Raw genomic sequence first — 7,978 nt, forward strand, 5'->3', positions numbered from 1 at the left:
GAAAAGGAGGCTCAGGGGGGACTTTCTCAATCCCTACAATGTCTGAAAGGAGGTGGGGATCGGGCCCTGCTCCCTGGGAACGAGTGACCAAACAAAAACGGCCCCAAGCTGCACCAAGAGAGGTTTAGGTTGGATATGAAGAAAAATTTCTTCACTGGAAGAGTGGTTAAGCATTGGAATGGGCTGCCCAGGGAAGTGATGGAGTCACCACCCCTGGAAGTGCTCAAAATACAAGTGCACTTCACAATACAGTTTAGTTGGCACAGTGGCATTTGATCAAAGGCTGGACTCAACATTTGAGGTCTTTTCCAACCTTAAAGCATTCATAGAATCATTAGCAGCCAAGGAGCAAAGGCACTTGTTAAAAGAAATTGATTTTGTTAAAAGAAATTTATTTTCAGTTCTACAGATCCTATTTTCAAGATTTCAGGCATAAAATTGGAATTTCTAAAAGAATTTACTAAGATTAGAACTGAAAGCTGAAGTGTCACAAGGTCTGTGTTATATTCCCAACACTTTGCAAAACTGAGCAAATTACTTATGAGCTTCATTTCTGTCTACTAAACTGAAATTAAAATACTAACATGCAACAGAACAAACAGCAGGATTATTCATTTTCTCAGAGACCTTAAAAACCACATGCCAGAAGACTTCTAAATTCTATTCTGAGAACTAATTTATCCTCTAGTGAAGCTTAATACATCTTCAAAATATTGAAGAACCAGTAAAAAGTCATATTCCCACTATCTAAAGTTGCATATCTAAAACAGGTGGACATACCTAGGAAATTCTATATATAAATATATATTCTGGCATCACATTTTGTACCTCAAAAAAACCTCCTGCCCTTAAGTAGAAGAGAACTAACTGAAGTTGCATTTCATTGAAAGCCAAGTTGTACTCGATGATCTTAAAGGTCTCTTCCAACCTAGAAATTCTGTGAGTCTGTACTCAGCTTATCTTCCACAAAATATTACTTCAAAGACCTGTTAGTTCCAACTGGTGTAACTTAAACCTTGGTGGCTTTTACAACTAACCATGGCAATTCTTTTTTTCCCCCCTACAACTAATGATTTTCAGGCTCAATATTCCTAATGAGTATTCCACCTTCTTGCCAAAGGGGGTTTGTAAACAAACATGAAATGAGGAACTAAAATCCAATCTCCAAATAAAGCTGTATGTTTCCCCTCCAGAACTGCAGAGGGGGCTGGGGAAGGCAGAAGGGACAGCTTGAAGAGGAAGAGTGATAAACAACGTGATCCACAGTCATTTATTTCCAAGTAAACACTCCGCCTGCTTGGTGCACAGGAGGCTCTGAAGAACCACTCCACAGTCTGATGGGTCCAACTTCAAATTAAAATCAATGTAGGAGGAGAGAACATCATGAACTAAAATCCAGTGTTTCATGGCAGTTTAACTCATGACTGTGCACTTCCATGCTCCACATCTTACTGATGTGTTTCATGGAATCAAAGGGTCCATACACTAAGATAATAACAAGTTAAAGCATGTGACAGTCCCTAAAAAAATTTCAAGCAGATGCTTTTTCAATTCACTGTAAAGCATCTAGCCAGATAACTCTCGCTGTACTTCATAAACAAACAGATTAGAGGGCACAATGCTGTTCCTATTAATGTTACTGGCAAAATTCCCAATGTCTGCCAAGACAGAAGGATCAGATCCAAGGTCTCGCATGCCAAGCTGACAAACAGTAGACAAGTCAGTAAATATTTGCATATTTTAACTAAACATTAACATCTCTTGTAAAGATTTATGCTAAAGCAATGATGTTCAACTTGCAGTCCTACAGGGAGACTGGTAGGGATTTACTGTCAATTGAATTTACCTCAAGAGCCACATCCTGGGAATGGCAGAGTGAAGCAAATGAATGAGCCCCATTGCAGGGGAACGTGCAGGGGAAGAGCCTCTCCAGCTGCCTCCCATTACGATCCAGAACCCTTCCAACAGTTCTGCTGAGGGAAATAAGCACAAAACATTCCTTGCCAAGGCCATTCAGCCGTGTCCTCCTGCTAGCAGCCCTCTCTCCTGGGAAGGGAAAGCAGGAGATGGATTTGCCCTTCCACTGCCCACTGTGGTCAGGCTGGCGCAGGCGGGAGAGAGCAGGGCAGGAACTCCACTCATCCTGCTCCTCTCTACACAAATGCAAGCACTCTGTTTCCCAACCCTTTGGGATTGTTCAGCCCATCTCACAGACTGGAAAAGCTGGCCACCAAACTGGAGAGAAGTTTTAAACATGTCATAAATTCAGGCAATACTCAAGAAAAGACAGCTGGTTTATCAGAACTTCCCAGCAATTCCTTTTACGAGCGAGAAGAGACCTTTAGATTTATTTACGAGGCTGGTTGCTCTGTTCTTCCTCAGTAACTTCTGAGCTTCGAGTCAATTGGAACTGAATTTCCCAGAAGTCTGAAGGGTCCTGAAGATGCTGCAGTTTTCATGAAAAATGTGTAACAAGACAGATAACAGAGCCAGGGAAAGGTTAAGTTATAACTCAGCCTCTTATTGATACCAAGACATCAGCCACCCCATCAATTACTGCCACGTGCTGCCATTTACCATCAAGAGCTGTAGCAAAGTGACACTCACCACTGAAAGAAAAGTCTTATTTATTTTTCTTGCCCGTAACAGTCAGTGCCATAGGCTGCATTCATCAGTTTAACTGCTCCAGGATCCATCCAATAATCTCCAGGTTTAAGAGGAGTTCCCAAACTTTTTAGACTGCAGACCCAAGCAGAGCACATCCCATCCCTTGCCAAAGTTGTTATTGGTAAACTGAGATGTAAGCAATTCACACATCAAAAATTTGTTATTTCCATAATATATTCAAGTAATGTTTGGGAAGTCCCGAAGTTGGTATGGTTACAATCTCTGTGATTAACAGTTTCCCTCTCACTCAAAATTATCCAGAAAAAAATGACAAGATACTTTATTTTATACAGGTATGGAAATACCTGGGGTTTAATGTGAATTAATACACTGAATATGACACAATTAAAAAGTTACCTACTGTGAACATGCCAACATTACACTTAGAAATCATGGGACACTGGAATTCAACTAAAATTTCAAAACTCTGCAAACAAACTGCATTTGTCAGTCCACACACTAAAACAGGGAATAGCACATCTCTCCACTGTTGAATCATATTAGAGAGTTGCTTTGGCATCCCTTGTGATCCCATCTTAAGGCATGCCTGCATCTCTCCATGTCAATTGGTTTTGTATTATTACCAAATAGCACTAAAATACCTTTAGATCAGTAAAATAAAATTAAATATCCATTTATTTTCCTTACCCACTGTGGTAAAATAACCCAATCTTTGCCTTGAGACAAAAAACATAATAAAAACCCAAAGTCCCTTTATTCAAGCCTCCAGGATGGAATAAAATAGAGCTGCACAAAACACAGAAATGACTTATGGAGACATACAGGAAAAAAATGCACTTTCCTAGTGCCATGACATACACACCATAAATAATCTCAGTCTAAAAAAATCTTTAATAAAATGAGAGTAGATAATGACAGTGCCCTGTACCTATGTAACAGAGATGAAAAGGATGGTGCATCTCTCATACACAAGGTGTAAAAGAAAGAATTATATGAGAGGTGGTTTTGGCTTTTTTTTTTTTTAAGAAAAATATAACAGCAGAGATCTCATGCACTCATTTATTGCCATTATGGCTGAAGTCTGTAATAGCAGTTAAGGAGTTCTCAGAAATGCACTGCACACCTTACAGAACAAATAGAAAAGCCTCCACCCTTGAGAGAGGACAATCTAATCAGTTTTCTGAAGTAACTGAATTACTTTGGCTAATGTTGTACAACTCCAGGCAAAATGACCCTACTTTCAATTCCAAAAATGATGTTAAATCTGAAATGGAGCATACAGAATGAGGCAAGCACATCTCAAGGTTTTATTCCATGGCAGAACAGCAGCAGGAATCCTGCTCCAAGGCCTCTGAGGACCATGATATGCCTGTTTGGGGAAGGGAAAATGGGGAAAGAAGAGGCTCATGATACCCCCGACCATTAAATGCTCAGATTATCCTTCCACACTGAAAAATCAGAGACAGCACCATAAATGAGGAGGGCAAATGATCTCTGGCCACGTAAATGAAGCTTTGAGTCTGATCCTGTAAATCTAAAGCATAGAAAAAACACAGCCACGTTTCTTGGGAAAGGAACAGGAGCCTGTGGGTGGTTTATCATTCACATAATGACACAGGCAATTGAGATTTAAGAGCAAATGCCTTCTGCAGCTGGATCCTCTGCAGGCTTTAAACCACTTTACATACATCACAGATACTAACAAGTTACATTTTTTTGCATGCCAGTTATGACTTCTGTACAGACTACTAAGTGATTATTAGCACTTAACTAATCTCTTTTATTTTCATTTTGGAAACAGCAGCAGAAGGACAATCTGTGCAGCCAGCAGCAGCAACACTCAGACACGGACACTGGCTCAAAATCTGGAAATATCTCATGGCCTCAGCACTTGCAACCACCCCATCCATCCAGCACATCCCAAATACCTTCTCATCCTGCCTTTAAAAATACCCTTTTTCACACAGCTGTCTGAAAGCATCACCTCTCCTGATGAACCCAAGCAGAATACCTGGCAAGGCAAAGCACAGCATGGATGTGACCTGTGCTGGTGCTGTGTGAGAGCCACTCACAGCCAACAGAGACAAGGTTCCTGTTAAACAAAGCAAATACACACACACATATTGCATTCATTAACTTCACAGAACAAATACTGGGTTGTAAAGTTCGATACTCTGAGGTTGTGTGAGGACAAAAGCATCTGTACAAGCTTCTGCTGGCCTTCTGTGTGCCTGCACTATTGTGAGATTGCCTGTAACTGTGTTAGTCACAGAGCACACTGGCCAAGGGCTACCTGGCACAACGAGTGGGCACAAGAGGCTGCTGCCTAATGGACATCCAGAGAAATACTTCAGCACTGCTCTTGAGGCCTTATTTACTGCATGCTGCTCAAATCCGATTCAAAAGACAGCATTTGAATGTTGTCGTTAACTTTTCAATAATGCCTACAATACTGTGACCAACCACTTTACAAGAATTAAGAAAGTATCTTTATCATTCTGACAATACTCCCATTTTACAGAGAATTAAGATAAGAACACACAAGGCAAAAGTTTCTATAAACTTCTCATATTCACATGAAGAGATCTAGGAATGATTTCTCTCCATTCTGCTCTGCCTGTACTGTACACTCCTTTTACATCACCAACACAGAGCACCTCATGTCTGCAAAGTGACTTAGGAGTATCCAACATTTCTCTACATCACAACATGGGAAAGTTCACTAGAAATACAGAAAATGAAGTTCAGCAAAGATGGGGATTAACTGGGATTTGCCTTCTCCTTTTTTGCTATTCTCTACTCCATTTCAGAAACACTTTCTAATTCATGCAGATAGCAAAACTGTATTCCAACAAACAATGTATTATAATTATAAAATAAATCATATGTACCCACACTGCACAGCCTCCCTTCTATTTCTTTCGAATACTAATATTTTTCAATCTCCTTCTCCTCATTCAACCACCCCCATCTCTACATTTATTGTACATAATTCTGTAAAAATCTGCATTTTGCACCTTCTGTTTAAATCCAGTTGCTGCTTCCTCCTGCAGGAAGGTAGAGCTGGGAGAAAGAGGAACTTGGTATCAGGAGAACAGAAAAGGAATTTTCTGCACTCTCATTTTTTATCCAAAATCACACCAGGGAGGAATGCAGGAGACCCAGCCTTCAAATTACACAGAAATCCTGTTTAGCTGAGGCTGAGGCATATTCACTGCAGGGATTATCTTTTACATTTGCACTTAATGCTGATTTGACCAGCACTGAGAAGATTTTCACAAGGTTGATCACAAGTACATCCTTGGCAGAAACATAATACAATAACACATCTCAACTTTGCACAAAGCAGCACTACAGGTCATTAGATTATTTCTTTTCTAATTTAGCATGAACACAAGAAAGTATTTTGCCCAATTTCCACAAAAGATGGAATCATGTTGGCAGAACCTTTCTCTCCTCAACAGCACCCAAAAAGTCAGATTATGAAAGACACCTACCATGGGAAATTTCAACCCAAATAATTAAATAAAAAAACTATGTCATACTAAGCATCAGGTAACATAATAATAGGTGGTGCTTCTGCCCCACCTAAAGTTTTTGGCTCCTTTATAGAAAATCTTTACGCAAACAATCTTTCATAATAACTGGTTAACAACAGGAATTTGTATTCCATGTACATCTAGGTTCACACTGCTTTTTGAGAATAGAGTTTCTCACACTTACCCAAGATGAGGGCATTTTAATTGAAATATTGTCCCATGGTTACCATTTTATCCCCATAACAACATCACCAATTACTTACTTTAAAAAAATGCATTAGAAAAGTAATTTAATCTTTGCTTCTCTTAATGAAATTTGCCAGAGAAAAACAAAGGGAAGAATCAGCACTGCACAACCAGCCAGCTCTCCATGGAGCAGCACCAACCTGCAAGACTCAAACCTCAAGCTCAAATGTACAGAAGAATATCCATATTCTAAAAGCTGGTTTAAACATCATAATCCACAGTTTTCCAAACTATCCTTGATTGTGTCAGAACCTCTCTTCTCAGCACTTGAGTAACAGAACATGGCCTTGTTCCTGTCTCTGAACTAGGGTTTAGTAATAATTTTCACCAAAAAATGACCACTACTCATCTTAAGGACTTACCCAGTCCTGCAATTCCTGATATTATTCTCCAGTGAGTCACAGGGTAGTGCCAGAAGTCCCCTCTGAGAAATGCCTGCTCTATGATACAGTCACATCTGTGTCCATGTGACTAAACATGTGTCACCTCATTTCCAAAATGCCAAGCAAGTGCCAAACTGTGTTCCCAATAGAAGATTCCCAAGCATCATTTCAACACAGAACACATCACTAGATTTACAAATATATTTCAGAAGTTTAAATGCAAAATCACATCACAAAGTTCTCCAGTGCTCATTGAACCTGTCACTCATGCAGCAGCGTCTGCAGAGAGCACTTGACCATAGTTCATTTGCCAAATTTACCAATTTAATCACAGACAGAATCAAAATTAGCAGTTCCTAACTCTCAGTCTCATGTTCAATTCACAGCTTCATCTAATACAGCTGTATTTGGATTTCAGAAATAAAAGTGTTTTTAAACTAGGAAATTATTTATCACAGCATATTCCCTTTTCAAAAACCCCATGCAAACTCTTCCCACTCCCAGCAGCTCAGCAGCTCCAAAGCTCAGTTGTTCAATCCACATTTTCTCTTTTTAACAGGATATTGTAGCAATGCTGAAACAGTCTTCCCTCAAATGTCAAACTTTCACTTTCACACAAGAACTTTCTCCACCCCTGACCTGACACTGCAAGGCAACACTCTCCTGGGAGCAAATCTAGCTGAAAATAGAGCTTTGAACCCCAGGGCAAGTGCAGATGCTACAGGTATCTATCACAGTTTTACAGCTGGATAAATTGGGAAAAAATAAAAGCTCCAAGTTTATTTGCTGGTTGACATGAAAAATCTGAATTACTCTTTCAATGCATTCAAAAGGCAAAAAGATTGCAAAAAATTTTCATGCTGAATATCAGGTACATTGCACAGGTCACAAACTGAGCCAGAATCAGCCAGAACACTCTGGCACAAAACAGGAAAAATTTCTTTCAATATACCTCAGCCTTCACTGCAGCTCTATAATGAACTTTAATTTATTATAGTAGTGAATAATACTGTGACTGAGGTTTTTGTTAGGCATTTCCAGTGCTTAGCACAAAAGGGTCCTACCGTAACAGATTTAATAACACAATCATGCCACCCACAGATCCTCCAAACACATCTTTCCCCAAACCATGCCTATTATGTAACTGTACATGGTATTTTTGGGCACAGTTTTGAAAGTTCA

This window comes from Ammospiza nelsoni, chromosome 19 (assembly GCF_027579445.1).
Source record: "Ammospiza nelsoni isolate bAmmNel1 chromosome 19, bAmmNel1.pri, whole genome shotgun sequence".
In the NCBI taxonomy this organism is placed as follows: Eukaryota; Metazoa; Chordata; class Aves; order Passeriformes; family Passerellidae; genus Ammospiza; species Ammospiza nelsoni.